Genomic DNA, 15,525 nt, shown 5'->3' on the forward strand with positions numbered 1-15,525 from the left:
GCCCCGCCCCGCCCCGCCCCGCCCTGGCGGGCAGCTCTCCACCGGAACTTTCCCTCGGACCCCAGATGCTGCGTTTACCCACCGAGCCGCCGGGGAGTGGTTCTCTTTGCTGCCTGGGTGCCTCTGTCTCCGTCGTCGCGTGCCCTGGGGTCCATCCAGTGGCATTTTGAGTTTTGAAAGGTATTTTTGAATATAAGAAACACTTTACTACCCAGAAGGAATCTAGAAAGTGGAATTGGGGAAGTTATTACATTGGAGGAACTATTGGTGTCCTTCAAAGCATGCTAAGACTATTGCCCAGAAGAAATGATGTTTGGTTTTCACAAGCCAAAGGTGTACCGAAGTATAGAGGGCTGCTACATTTGCAGAGCTAAATCCTCCAGTTCTTGATTCACTGACAGTTAACGCTATGAAAAGGACTTACAGAGCTGTTTTGGGTTACATGCGTTCAGGAGACATCTGTAATGCCAGTGTCCTGCTGGTGAAAAGATGGAAGAAATTGCCAGCAGGATCAAAACAAAAAAAAAAACTGGAATCATGTGGTAGATGCAAGGGCAGGACCCAGTCTAAAGACTACACTGAAACCAAAGGAAGTGAAAACTCTATCTGGAAACAAGATAAAAAGCAACCAGATCAGTAAACTGCAGAAGGAATTTAAATGTCACAATTCTGGTGCTCACAGTACCACCTTAGGTGCCTCTCCAGCTCAATCTCCTCGTTACAGTCACCAGTCAGATGATGGCTCAGATACAGAGATGGCTTCTGGCTCTAACAGAGTGTCAGTGTTTTCCTTTTTAGATCTCACATACTAGAAAACACAGAAAATACTCTGTGGCACTATCTATAAAGGCCATTTTGGGGAAGTCCTTGTTGACATACATCTATTCAAGCCTTGCTGCAGCAATAAGAAAGCAGCTTCTGGGAAGCTGCTGGAGAAGGGGCCAGAGCCTCTGCCCATCTCCACTCAGGAGTGGTGACTGAGGTTTATGTAGAAGGGGAACAAAAAACTATTTAAATTTTGGAAAACAAAGCAACAAAATGACCCTCCTATGTTTAACTTGGATACCTACTATTCTGCCAAAGGAAGATTCCTAGAGTAGTTTTGAGTGTGTTGTTTTCCCTCCAGTTCCACAAACTCTGAAGCCAGTATTTAGCTTACTAAAAGAAAAAACCAAGTGTACTTAATATATAAGGTGCTGAGTATTTCATGGGAAAGCTGAATGCTGCTGTAAGGTGTTCTTTAAGTCTTCTTTTAAAATCCCCTTCTAATGAATGAAATTAGGGGAATTTCAGGGGACAGAGATGGGATTTGTTGTATGATAAATGTATGCAGTTTTAGTCTTTCTATATTGAGAAGCAGTGGTTGGGGCATTTTTTAAGATGGCTGGCTACACTTGTTTTCCTTCTTTATAATAAATTTGTCATAACTCAGTAAACACAGACTTGCCCCTAGAGATAGTTGTTAATAACTATGAAATATTAAGGTGTTGCCAAGGTTCTGATGGTTCAGACCTGTACTACTGAATAGTAAGCAGGACAGACTAAGCTCTCTAGTATGAATATCTTGAAGGAGTAATTTCTAAATATACAGAGCTAACTTGACTGCATATGTTGCATCCTGTGTCAGCTCCCTCCATATTGGTATTTGATAAAGTTTTTAATTTATATGACACTTCTAAAGCAGAATCAAAGATCCTCTCAGGGAAATGTCAAGTCTTTAGGATAAGCAATCATGTATGAATAGTACCAAAGCATTACCACTTGGTAGAGAACGCACTCTGTTAAAAATGTTAAATTATCTGAAACAGAAAATGTGCAAGTCTTCAGGATGGCTCATGAAAAAAACAAAGGTTAATGCTTCTTGAGGCACATCTCTTAGAGGGCTTGCAAGTGTGTAAATAATTTGTTTATGTTACATGACTGGTGACTTCATTGAAAATCTGCACAATTCAGTTTTAGCTCTAGATTACTTCGGTTGACCTTTGTGAAGGTTTTATTTGTGTAGAATGGTTGTTTGACTTGTTTTAACCTATTAGGGTTTGGGGCTTTTGTTTTTGTTTTCATTCTATATTAAAGTAAAATTCAACTAAAAGAAAAGAGTTGTATGTTAATGCTGAGTGGGTTGCTTTTGTTTTGGTTTCTTTTAGTCAGGCTTTCTGAACATTGAGGTGTTAGATGATACATCCTAAATGTGGAGCTCTTCAATTCTAAAACCTTCATTGAAAGCCTTTTACTTGAACCCGCCCCCCCCCACAAAAAAAAAAAACAAAAAAAAAAGAAGACCAGAGAGAACATCAAATAATATGCAAACTAATTTTGTACAGTACACTTCACATAGAGTTGAAGTTAACCCAGGCACTTTTGGGAAATGATTGTTCTTGTTACGTGAAGCCTGGCTAGTTTTTCCCTTTTCCCTCGGAAGTATTAACAATCCCCTTGTGAACCCTGCTTTTCCCCTTTCCTGTCTTCTGAAGCTGGCCTTTTGTGGTTAGATTCAGTGGGCCACGGCGCTGGGATATGCCCAGGCAGCTGAAGCCCTTGGATTTCTTTTCCACGTGACTGGCATAGGATGGCCTTCGTGACAGTAACTGTGCTATTATTTCCCACACTTCATGTTTAAAACACTTCAACCTGCTACAAACCAGGCTTCCACGTTCCTTTGAGCAACGTCCGGAGCAGATGTGTAGCTTCCACATGTACTCCTAGAAGTAAAGAATATACAAGAAAACTTTTATCCCTTCCCCACATTTCAGTTTCACAAAAGTATTTCCCATTTAGAATACAAATCTCTATATAGATTTTTTTTGCTGGCTGTTTGCAGCCATATCGAGTGTTCTTCGTTGATCATCATTCTGGAAATGTCCAGAAAAATAACCTGTAATTGTTATTCTGGATCTGTAAAATAGCATGTCTTCCAACCATTCTGTGTCTTCATTTCCATATTTATGTTCCAGAAATCACGATCAATTTCCCAAATTCTAAACTTACTCAAATTCTTTTATGCCTGGGCACTGTTCCCAATGAATTATTTATTATACTTTCCTCATATAGTTTTTGCAGGGTATTTTCTTAGCTTTACCCATTTGTCTTATTCCAGCAGTCAGGATAGGATCAACCGGTAGATAAGAAAGGTAATATGATTTAGAGGATGGGAAATGGCTTTCTTGCAAAATGTCTCCTTTACTAGGTATGAAGAAAGGCCTGTGTTTTCATTGGCCTGTCACATTTTCCAGGCCTGATCTCTCTCCCACACCCCTGCCTGATATTTTCAACTCCTTGCTTGGTGTCATTCAACTGTCGACTGAAAAAAATGCACAATATGAGAGTTGTGAGTTAAGTTTTATTTGAGACAAAATGAGGACTATAGTCTGAGAGACGGCATTTCAGATAGCTCTGAGAAACTGCTCCAAAGAGGTAGGGGGGAAGGTTAGTATATATGTGATGCTGAAGGGGGAGTACATGCAATCAAACACACATTTTTTGCAGAAGGTTTCTGCTAGTGACAAGGGGCAGTCGTCACCATGAAGGATTTTAGTGCTTTTCTAGATATGAGGAGATGCAAGAATTGGGCTCATAAAATCATGTCCTGAAAATAGCTATCTGAAGACCTGTTCTGCCAGTTTTTTCCAGAACACAGAGTGCCTCATGTCTGATCTCCACCCTGAACTCCTTTCAGGTGGTGTTGAGGGTCAGCAGCTGCAGTGGCTCATAATTTAAACCTTGTAGAGGTAGATGGCAAGTGCCAATTTGTGGGTGACACAACCTTCTAACATGTTCTCTAATTCTATAGCAGTGCTTCTCAAACTTTTCTGTGCATCCCTGTAAGCTTTTTTTTCTATAGTTTTTTTAAAAATTTATTTATTTAATTAATTTATTTTTGGCTGTGTTGAGTCTTCCATGCTGTGTGTGGACTTTCTCTAGTTGCAGCGAGAGGGGGCTACGCTTCATTGTGGTGTGCAGGCTTCTCATTGCGGTGGCTTTTCTTGCTGCAGAGCACGGGCTTCGGTTGAGCTTTGTGAAGGTTTTATTTGTGTAGGCATGCAGGCTTCAGTAGTTGTGGCATGCAGGCTCAGTAGTTGTGGCTCACAGGTTCTCGAGCACACGCTCAGTAGTTGTGGTACGTGGGCTTAGTTGCTCCACGGCATGTGGGATCTTCCTGGACCAGGGCTCAAACCAACGTCCCCTGCATTGGCAGGCGGATTCTTAACCACTGTGCCACCAGGGAAGCCCATCCTTGTAAGCTTTTTAAAACACAGACTGCTGGGCCCATGGCCATCCATTCTGCTTCAGCAGGCCCTGAATAGGTCAGAGAAGTTGCATTTCTAACAAGCTCACGGGTGTTACTAATGCTGCAGTTCTGAAGACAACACTTTGAGATCCTTCATTTGCTCAATTGTTCTGTGATTTACCTTTAATTTTTATGTGTGAGGCTGTCACTATTGATGTTCTAGACACCAACAACCATTTTCCCATTCCCTTAATAAGAGATCCTAATTGTATCGAGGGACCACAAAAGCCTCTTGCTTCAGGAAAACCTGCCTTCAATTCCAGTCCTAGGATGAGAATTTTAATAAGTTTAAGATAATTTAGTTAATAATTGGAATTCATAATAATCCCATTCCCCTGTGAATGACTTAGTATAAGACATGAATAAAGTCAGCTAGGAGGCTCCTGAGGAAGATTTCTTTTCTCTCAAAAAGATACACCTCGGGCTTCCCTGGTGGCGCAGTGGTTGAGAGTCTGCCTGCCGATGCAGGGGAGGCGGGTTCGTGCCCCGGTCCGGGAAGATCCCACATGCCGCGGAGTGGCTGGTCCTGTGAGCCATGGCTGCTGAGCCTGCGCGTCCGGAGCCTGTTCTCAGCAACGGGAGAGGCCACAGCAGTGAGAGGCCCGCGTACCGCAAAAAAAAAAAAGATACATCTGGAAGAGATGAACCCTTTTTCTGGACCTGGAATGATAGGATATGCTTGTAATAGTGCTACATCTAGCTCTGCACCATCAAGAGAGCTTGAGAACAGTAGAATAAAAAAAGAAAAACAATTAGATCCCTAAAATAATGATGAGTCTTCAAATGAACCAACCTAGAACTACCCTACCCTAAGCCTTCCTATTATGTGGGATTTCTGTTTCTTGCAGCTAAAAGCATATTAATTGATATGATCGGTCTATCTATCATCTATTTATCTATCCTTGACTTTTCTTTATAGGTTATATTTGCTTAATAAATATGCAATGAGCAGGAAAGATAGTAACAGCACTGTTAGAATTCAGCTACATTACTTGGGAAGGTTTGTGTATCTCCCATCAAGATCATATCAAGAAGTAATCATATTTTCTTTACCATACAGAGGTTTGGAAAGAATAGAATGGAAGAAAATTAAGTCTTATGGGTGTGAAAGAGGAGAACAAAAATTTCAGAATTTACTCAAGAGGTCAAGCCTGAAAAAAGTCACCAGAATGGGGACACTGGATTCCTGTTCCATAGCAGGAAGAAACTGCAAGTCTCTTTTTCAAAATATCCTTTCTGGTTTCCCTTCATGCACTCACACCTCAGTAATTCATTCTCCAGCATGAATTCAGTGTGATAAAAAAAAATCTGATTATGTCATTCTCACTAAAACCCTTTAAAGACTTCCCATTTTTCTTTATATTTTTTTCTTTCTTTCAAATTTTACTGTGGTAAGAACATTTAACATGAGATTTACTCTCTTACCAGATTTTTAAGTGTACAACACGGTATTGTTAGTTACAGGCACAATGCTGTACAGCAGATCTCTAAGCTTTACTCATCTTGCATAACTGAACTTTATACCTATTGAATGACAACTTCCCATTTTCTCCCCTCCCTACCCCTTGGCAACCACCATTCTGCTCTCTACTCCTGTATGTTTGACTGTCTTAGATTCCTCATATAAGTGGAATCATACAGTGTTTGTCCTGTGACCGGCTTATATCACTTAGCATAATGTCAGCAAGATTTGTCCAAGTTGCCACATATTACAAGACTTCCTTCTTTTAGAAGGCTGAATAATATTCCACTGTATATACATACCACATTTTCTTTATCCATTCATCTGTAGTTGGACATTTAGGTTTTTTCTACATCTTGACTACCGTGAATAGTTCTGCAATGAATGTGAGAGTGCTAACATCTCATGGAGATCTTAATTTCATTTCTTTTGGATTAATGCCCAGAAATGGGATTGCTGGATCATATGGTAATTCTATTTTTGATTTTTTGAGGAACCTCAATTCTGTTTTGCATAGTGGCTGCTCTATTTTGCATTCCCACCAGCAGAGTACAGGTGTTCCAATTTCTTCACATCCTCACCAGCACTTGTCTTTTTCTTTTTTTCATAATAGCCACCCTAACACATGTGAAATAATATCTCACTGTGGTATTGATTTTCATTTCCCTGATGATCAGTGACATTGAGCGTCTTTTCATATACCTGTTGGCTGTGTTTGTCTTCTTTGGGGAAAGATCTGTTCAAGTCTATTTTTTAATTAGGTTATTCATTTTTTTACTCCTGAGTTGCAGGAGTTCCTTATATATTTGGAAATGAACCCTTTATCAAATACATGGTTTGCAATCGTTTTCTCTGATCTGTAGGTTGTAAAGGCTTCCCATTTTTCTAAAGATAAACATTCCAAATCCTTACCTTGTCCCACAAGGCCCTGTTTGGACTGGTTCCCACCTAGCTCTCAGCCTTATCTGGTACCACTCTCCCATCCCTCGTTCTTTTCATTCTTGCCCCAAAGGCCTGCTTTCAATTCCACATTCCTGCCACGTGCCTTCCTGCCTCACAAACCTTTGCATATGCAGTGCCTGTTCTTCCTAAAAGCATCTCCCACATCTTTGCCACTTCCCTCTTTACCTTTCATCTTTCATAACTCAACTTAAATGTCGCTACCATATAGAACACCTTCTTGAGACTAGACTAAGTCTTATTCTATTCTCATATATTAATACCATAATCCTCTTTGTGGTACTTATCACAATTTTAATTGTATAATTAAATGCACAGTTAATTATTCAATGTCTATCTCTTAAATTACCATGTGAGCCCTTGAGGGCAAGAGCCCATCTTGCCATATTTTTGTGTGTCTGGTACTACCATAGTGTAGTATGGTACTACCATATCCCTAGTACCAGACACTAAACATGGGTTGAACAATCTCTTTTTTCCTTCAGGCACGTTTTCTAATGACTGCAAGTATTTTCAGCCACTCTTCTTTCATCAAACAGTCGATAAATACCGGTCAACCTGGTTTTGCACCTAACCTTTCCCATCACTTCAAATGGGCAAATAGGTATTCATTTTCTTGCTTCACAGATTAGAAAATGAGCCCCAGCAGTTAAATCACCTGCCCATATTTGTTCCATTTATGTTGGCGTTTAAAGTCAGAGAGCCTGACTCCTACTCCCTGGCTTCTTCTTGGACGAGTCACCTTCAGTACAGCATAACTCAGCTTGCTCAGAAGGAGAACACTTGTGGTTGAGCAGAGTACCGCTCTCTCCCTTCCTCTGCACCAGAATTCTATGCAGCTTACACTTGCCTGAGTCATTCATGGAAAGCATCTGAGAACATCGTGTAAAATACACCAGCCCACCCAGGAATGTCTTTCATCGTCCCAAGCACAAAGGGTCAATGGAGTGCTCTAGGAATATCTTTGAAAGGGAAGCAGGAATTCAAAGCAGAGAATTTCTCCCCAGTCACCACCCCACTCCTTGCCAGTCGACAACCCGTAGGTGTGTGCTGAAATACAAAGACCTGGGAAACCCTGACAATGAATCAAAAATTTTCAGTTCCTTCTGGAAAGGAGTAATTCAACAGACGCATGAATGCAGTCATGGAAATTAGAATCCGTGCTCTGACCCTGGAACCTTGGAAAGTAAGCACATGGGCAACCAAAAGTTCCCACACCCTGAGCTAGGGCTGCAGAGAAAACTTACAGAGTCATTGAGAGTATTTGTCATTGAGATAAGTGACATCTGAGAGGTTCCTACAGGGCTGTGGACTCTCCTCTCCTTCCAGCTTCTAACGTTCCTCTGACAAGAGCTCAGGGCGAGATTCTTCAACAAGGGGCACTGTTGGCTGCTTAAAGTCTACATGCTTCTGTTTTCATACAAGCAAGCAATTTAGCCCTGATTGAGGAAGTATTTAAGAGGGATAAAGGCCCAGTTTAGAGGCTGTTGGAGTGTTTGGAAAATCTGTATTCAAATTTTGGCATCAGGGCTTCCCTGATGGCACAGTGGTTAAGAATCAACCTGTCAATGCAGGGGACATGGGTTTGAGCCTTGGTCCAGGAAGATCCCACATCCGCAGAGCAACTAAGCCCGTGTGCCACAACTACTGAGCCTGCGCTCTAGAGCCCGCGAGCCACAACTACTGAAGCCCGAGTGCTTAGAGCCTGTGCTCCGCAGCAAGAGAAGCCACCATGATGAGAAGCCTGCGCACCGCAACAAAGAGTAGCCCCCGCTCGCCGCAGCTAAAGAAAGCCTGCATGCAGCAACAAAGACCCAACGCAGCCAAAAATAAATAAATAAATATTTTAAAAATTTGGCATCACATGTATAAAATAGGTAACTAATGAGAACCTACTGTATAGCACAGGGAACTCGGTGCTCTGTGGTGACCTAAATGGGAAGGGAATCCAGAAAAGAGGGGATATATATTTATGTATGGATGATTCACTTTGCTGTACAGCAGAAACTGACACAGCAGTGTAAAGCAACTCTACTCCAATAAAAAGAATTTTTTTAGCATCAAAACTGTATGCCTCTGTTTATCAATAAGTAATTGTTGCTGGATATCTGTTCTTAGTTCACCTTGGATAGGAACGGTCAGGAAGTTCAAAAGAAGGGTGAGGGAGTAGAAAGGCAGAGCAGAAGGAACAAAGACCTTAGAATCAGAAGAATGAATATAGTTTCATATCTTCTGCTTACTGCATCAGCTTCGTTCGGGTCTGTATTTTATTTGTGAAGCACTAGTAGCCTTAGGAACTTCATAAGGCAGTTGTAAAAAAAAACTAGGGAAGACAAATTAGTTGGGGGGGAGAAAAGTAACACACATCTTCTTAGCTCTTCATTTAATAATTATGTTTGAAGGCTTGTAATATACATTAATAAACTTACCAGACAAAATTCAAATTCTTATGGTAGACTCCTTCAAGGTTCCAATCAACTATTATCTCTTCTGGTTATGTTTTTCCCTTAAATAAATCTCTTCCTTAATTAAATCTCGAATGCCCTTACCACAATGTGTTATTTCACACGTATGTTAACATGTCCACGTTCTACCCTAAACTGTGATTTCCTAAAAACAGAGGTTGTGTCAGATTCCCATTTCTGCTCCCACAGAGTCTTTTAGAAGTCCTTTAGTAGAAACATAGTATGATCAAACTATTATCCAGGCAAGAAAAAAGCTTTTATGACTGTAAAATTCTGTCCATAATCAATGTCTTGCCACAAATTTAGTAAAAAAAAAAAATTCCCTGAAGCTAAAGAGGGTCTTTGCCATCTTGGGATTATCCTTCTGATTGTCTGTGACATGAAGTTATTTGAACCCAACAATATATCTACTGAGAAACAAGGTGGGTGATGAAGAGCAATTATATACGCAGACTGTCCTTGAACTAATGGTTTTGTCACAAGGGTTCGATACAGGCTCATTTAAAAATGTAAACTTGAATTTTTTTCAATTAGTTTTCTTTTCTTAATTTTCACTGTTTGGAATAAAAAAATTTTCTTGAGCAAAAAATGATAAAAGAAAAAAAGAGCAGCTTGGATACGGTTTGCCTTCCATGCCATATTTATTCCTTAGATATAAATATGGGTAGAAGAAAAATATGACCTAAACAATATTAATCCAAACAATAAAGGGTATATTTTTTTACCAAAATTTTATTTAATATTTACTTTTGTAGTACTAAAGTCTTTGCAGGAACTCAGAGATCAGTGAAGTTTCCAAAATTAACCAACATTTCAAGAAGGAATTTCATTAGTGAGATTATTTGATTTAGTGAATCTTTTGTCGTAGACCCAACCTTTGCAAAGTTGAGTATAAATTCCCACCTTCCCTGATGTGAAAAATCTGAGTCCTTCAACATTATATCAGATGTTTCTAGTTTGCATTGTGTAAGTGGTCCTGGAAAATTTCAAGTCAAGCATTTTTAAGGGAATCGTTTAAAATGTAAGAGGGAACTTAGAAATAAAATCACCAGTAAATTCCTTGCGATATGAACAAGCCTCTATGTCACACGTTTTATAGAATCGATATTTCTTGTGTCAGATTTTTGTGAAGAGGGATGGAAATGATCGCAAGACTGAGCTTTTTTCCCTTAATATTATAAATGAGGTTACAAGACACTGTTCTCAAATATCATATGTCTTCCTTTCAATTGTTAAGAACCATTTCTAAAGATCTAACACAAGAGCAGATGAGCCACACTGGCTGGATTTGGGGATAATTGGATTTTCTTTTCTCTTCACAAAAATTATGCATGCCTGGGAAGAAAGAATGGGAAGAATAAACTTCAACCTACTAATTCAGCCTACTAATTACCATCAGCTAGTGTCTGGCTTTTGAAATCTGATTTAAGAAAAAAAAAATGAAATGAAACCACAGGCTTGGCTGATAGAAAACTGTATTATGTTTAAGCAGTGATGGGGGAAGCCCAGTCTTAAGCAGGCTAGACTTTGGACCAAACCCAACTGATGTTTCCCATCCTTGTTTATTTTGTTACTTGACATGATTCAACTCATTAAGGATTTCAAAGGTCCAAGGGAAAGTCCTTCTACTTTGCCAAGGGCATCCTTAGTTGGAATTCCATTATCTCCTATGATCCAAGACAGGGATTTCCTCCTACTCAGTTCTGAGTAATTATGTGTAAGCAAACCCTTGGTGTTCTAGCAGAGTGACTGTGCTGAGTTGATGGCTCACCATGAATCATTCATGTGGCAGGCGTCTTCAGTGAGAGGGTAAGGAGGGATAACATTGATTTGCAGTGTTTAGATGAAGTATGGCTTTCTCATTCATCTCATTTGTTTCATCAGAGTTGACGCTTATTCTTATAAACCATACCCTTTCCTAAAATGATTACAGGAAGAGAGAACAAGCGGATTCAATCAGTCCTTCCTGCTCTACTGAGTCTAATTTAGATTACACCTTAGGAAATACTGCTTCCTACTTTCAGAAATCAAGAATTAGTGTTCTCTCTCTCTCTCTTTCCTCTTCCTGTCCTCTCTCTACTCCTCCTTTCCCAACCAGTGGAACAAAATTGTTTTAAATTAGGAAGTGGTATTTTTTTTTAAAGTCTGCATTTTCTATTTCAAAATTTTAAAGCTTACCTCTTTTTTCTTTGGAGAGGGGTGCAATAGATTTCTCTGAGACTGTGATAAAAGAACCTCCTTCCAGAATAATTCATAACCACATATTCACAGCTGACATACATCTTTTGGAGGGCTGCAGTCTGAGGTCATCTATGGAGCCTTCCATCCTGCCCCTTCCCTCCTTTCCACGCCAACGATGTCAAGTTACACCACTGCTCTAAGCATCCCAGTAACGTATCCAACCAAGATTTTCAGGCAATGGGAACTGAGACCATTTATTCTTCTCAATTTTTTGGTAACATATCCTGTCTGGGCAAGTAACAAGGTTCAAGGAGAACAGCTCAAAGGAGAACCTGGTAGGGTTCAGGATTCTGGGCCCTCCGTGATTCTTAAGTGACTCTCAAAGCTTTTTAAGAGCTTCAGGTATAAAATAACAATACATCATAGAAATTCCCCTGGCAAATCCTCCGGCCTTTCCCATTCCTTTTTAAAGCAGCTTTATTGAGATATAATTCACATACCACACCATTTATCCATATAAAGTATTCAGTGCTATTCAGAGCTACAACCATCACCACAATCAATTTTCTAAATTTTTCATCAGCCCAAAATGAAACCCGGTACCCACTGGCGGTCACTCCCCATTTCCCCCCCACCCCTCCCAAAGCCCAAGGGAGTAGACCAATCTACTTTTTGTCTCTATGGACTTGTCTGCTCCAAATGAGACCTCAAATACGAATTGCTCACTGTGTTACTCTTAGTCAGGACTGTTGCCCCAGGTGACCGTAAAACTGCTCACTTGAATTAAACAATTCATCATTTGATTGTCTAATGGGAGCAAAGCATTATGTTAGGCATGCACAAGTTTCAAAGGTGAGTTTTCAACCTAGTTATGGGAATTATTCTAAAAAGAAGTGATCGATGTTATGAGAGCAGTACACAAAGGATGCTGAATGTGTTGCTCTCCAAAGCTGGCAGTCCCCGTCCTCACCTCTAAAAGCCAATGTTCACCAGGAACTACCCCAGACATGGGTTCCTATTTATGGTCAACTTCCGGAACCATTCACTGGAATTCCAAGCAGTTTCTGATTTCCTCAGATACTGATCCCTGGAATTCTTTTTTGTTTGCAGTCTCACAATATTCTTTTGGGTCTTGTGATGGAGATGGGGAGTGTCTTCCTGCTTCCTTCGTGGCTTTCTGGTCATGCTGTTTCTTAAGTTCCTTCTCAGCCATGTGCCTTTGCATATGCTGTTCACCTTCCTTACTCTTCTTGCCTTTGGCTTCCTGACTTCCCACCAGCCATCCTGCAAGCCTAGGCTTAAAATGGTACTTCTTAGCCTGACTAGGTCAGCTTCAGCCTTTAGGAAAGCTTTGTGCTCACCCTTTATCTCTCTTAGCACAGTTGTCATTTCAATTATTTCTATGATTATTTGTTAAATATCTATTTCCCCCACTAAAACATAATGCTGGTAATCACATAATTTCACAATTGTATTTCTAGAACCTAGAACAATGCCTGGAATAGAGTATACTCTAATATATATTTGTGAATAAATGGAGGGCAGGATATGATCAGAACTGCTATATCTATCTCTATCTATACCTATATCTAAGGCAGTTATATATACATATGTATTAGATTAATATATGAGGACAAGAGACAACCAATGCCCTAAAACAAACAACAAAAAAAGACTTAACATGCTATACAGAAATTATCCATTTATTTCTGTTTCCACTATTGAATAACAAGTTTCTCAAGGCCAGCAATGTATGTATTTAAATGTCTGACACATATTAATCACTTATTTTTGCAATCTACATAGCAGTTTACATCTTAAGGAAGTATGTTGGCCCTTTGTCTTAATCTATTTGCCCTCTAAACTCTCTGTCTTTGGTCTTCTCCACAGCTGGTAGCTCCCAGGCCCACTGACTTAAAGACTACCTGTAGGCTGATGACTCACCAGCCTGTAGTCTGATGACTCACCAGACTGGAACTCTATCCCTCGTTTCACTCCTAAGCACCTATGGTAACATCTCAAAGGTAAGAGAATCGTTGGTTCTCTCTTTCCTCTAACCCTCCAAAGCCGTTTGCTCCATTTCAGAAAATGGTATTACCATCCTTCTAAGTGCTCAAGATAAAATCCTTGATACCTGTCTTTCCACCATGCCCCATGTCTAAACTGTAAGTCAGCTCTTAAAAGACATACCTAGAATCCATTTATCATTCTGTGTACTTAAAAGACGTATCTGAGATCCATTAGAGTATTTATTTTAGTTATGATCACTATCTGAAATTATTTATTTACTTGTTTTCTAGTTTTTGACCATCTCCCGTCACTAGACCAACAGCTTCTTGAGGCAATGGATCTTGTTTTCTTTTCACTGTTCTTACCCTAGCACTCAGAACAGGCCCTGCACCCTAGCGAATACTTGTTGAATGGATGAGTGAATGAATGGATGGAAAATGAGCATTTGGGGGAGTAGGCTGAACTGAATGAGAGAAGCAATGGCAGTGGGGGAAGTAATAGCATATCCTTGGAAAAGAATTGGTGAGGGGAAAAAACAAATGAAAAAAGGTAAAAATGAAATAAGAAGATCCATTCTAGATGCTAAATTTTAGCAGGTTTGGGTTATGTACCCCTTTGTGAATATTATGGTATCACTTGGCATATAATTTCAAGGTATTCTCTAGATACTCTGAATCTCATCCAAGTTGCTATCGGAGGGGGTCATGAAGGCCTGAGTAAAAATTTCTAGAGGTTGATCAGTGATAGCCTTATCTTCCCAGAGAACATTTCATTCTGAAGGTCAGCTTCCATCTAATATTGCCACTTTTTTGACACTGCAACAGTTGCATCAAACTCCCCATTACAATGGGCAGAAGTGAGAGTACACAGTCGGTACTGTGTTAGTTGTGCAAGATTTTAGGTTAGGCAAAGCCATGCAGAGCAAAATACAAAGCCAAAGAATTGCCTCAAGAATCCTTTTTCTGCAGCGGAGTTACTCCAGATATAGCCAACTCCTCTAAGATCTAGCCTTATTCTTAACTAATGTTACTGAAATTTCTCAGGATCCATACTGTGTTCATAGCTTCCAGGGAGAAGTAAATTACTGTCAAACTCTGTGGGGATACAGGGTCTTTAAAAGGGATCCATTGGCCAAATGCAATTTTTCCATTGGATTCATCCAAAGAATAAGGAAAAGCGTGTCTTCATAGCCACTTAGCTTGTACACAGCAAATATGTAGTGTGTGAAGCCATTGGCGGCCGTCGAACCTCCTACCAGCTAGGTTACACTGGAATAGTGGCACATTTTACTAAGGCTCCCTAGAAAACTTTACTTGACTGTACTGCCTCGCTTTCATGGGACAGTGTCCAGGATAAGCAGGGAAATATCTTCCACCCTATTTTATCTGAGTTTGCTCAAGGAACTGAAATCATCATGTCCTGAGCCACATGCCATGTGCAAGGCCTCCGACTGGCACACAGAAAACTCTAAGGAATCGTTACTCAGTGACTCTTGCCATTTGCAAGCCTGTGGAATTCAGGTGCCCACAGGAAGGAGTGGAGAGCTTTTTCCAACCTGACCGTATCAGCCGTCTCACTACAAGAACCTTCTGTTTTGGCTGGAGTCCTTCTATCAGACTCAGGCTGTTCTTTACAGCCAAGTGTGAGTTTAATGTGTCTGATTTACTTTCTATAAGTGCTTGTCTCATTCACAGGCTCCTCTCCTCATATCCAATGGCTTGACTGCTTTGTATTCATGCTTGGTTTTCAGAGGAGGTGGGATAGTTGGACAGTGGAGAACATAAATTCTAGAAGTTTAACTTCAGAGTAGAAATTAATGATAATAAAGAGAACCACAGGCACTAGTGTTCAGCAGAGAAAATCAAACAAGTAGGATCAATAATGTAAGGCTGTGGGAGATGATTCAACAATAATGTGAGTATGGGATGGGCAGTAATAGTATTTGAAATTTTCTGGTTAATTAAGCAAAAGTTTTGGTAACTATCTTTTTCTCCTCTTTGTGAGGTATAGGTTGCTGTAAGCTATAGTACTGTGGCAAAAAAACTTGGTGGAGAGCAAAACAGTTTTAAAATTTTTCTTAGAACCCAACCCACTGGAATTATGAAAGCAGCCTCAGTAAGTAAGATAGACGTGCATGCCTCCAGTTACAGAGGTGTAGG

At 40.1% G+C, this 15,525-nt stretch overlaps 1 pseudogene; it reads left to right on the forward strand.

Annotated features, from left to right (window-relative positions):
• The first annotated feature begins 297 nt into the window (after positions 1–297).
• On the forward strand, positions 298–977 carry LOC103073074 (protein FAM60A pseudogene; annotated as a pseudogene).
• Positions 978–15,525: the final 14,548 nt, after the last annotated feature.

This window comes from Lipotes vexillifer, unplaced genomic scaffold, assembly GCF_000442215.2.
Source record: "Lipotes vexillifer unplaced genomic scaffold, Lipotes_vexillifer_v1.1 scaffold19, whole genome shotgun sequence".
NCBI classification, from domain to species: domain Eukaryota; kingdom Metazoa; phylum Chordata; class Mammalia; order Artiodactyla; family Lipotidae; genus Lipotes; species Lipotes vexillifer.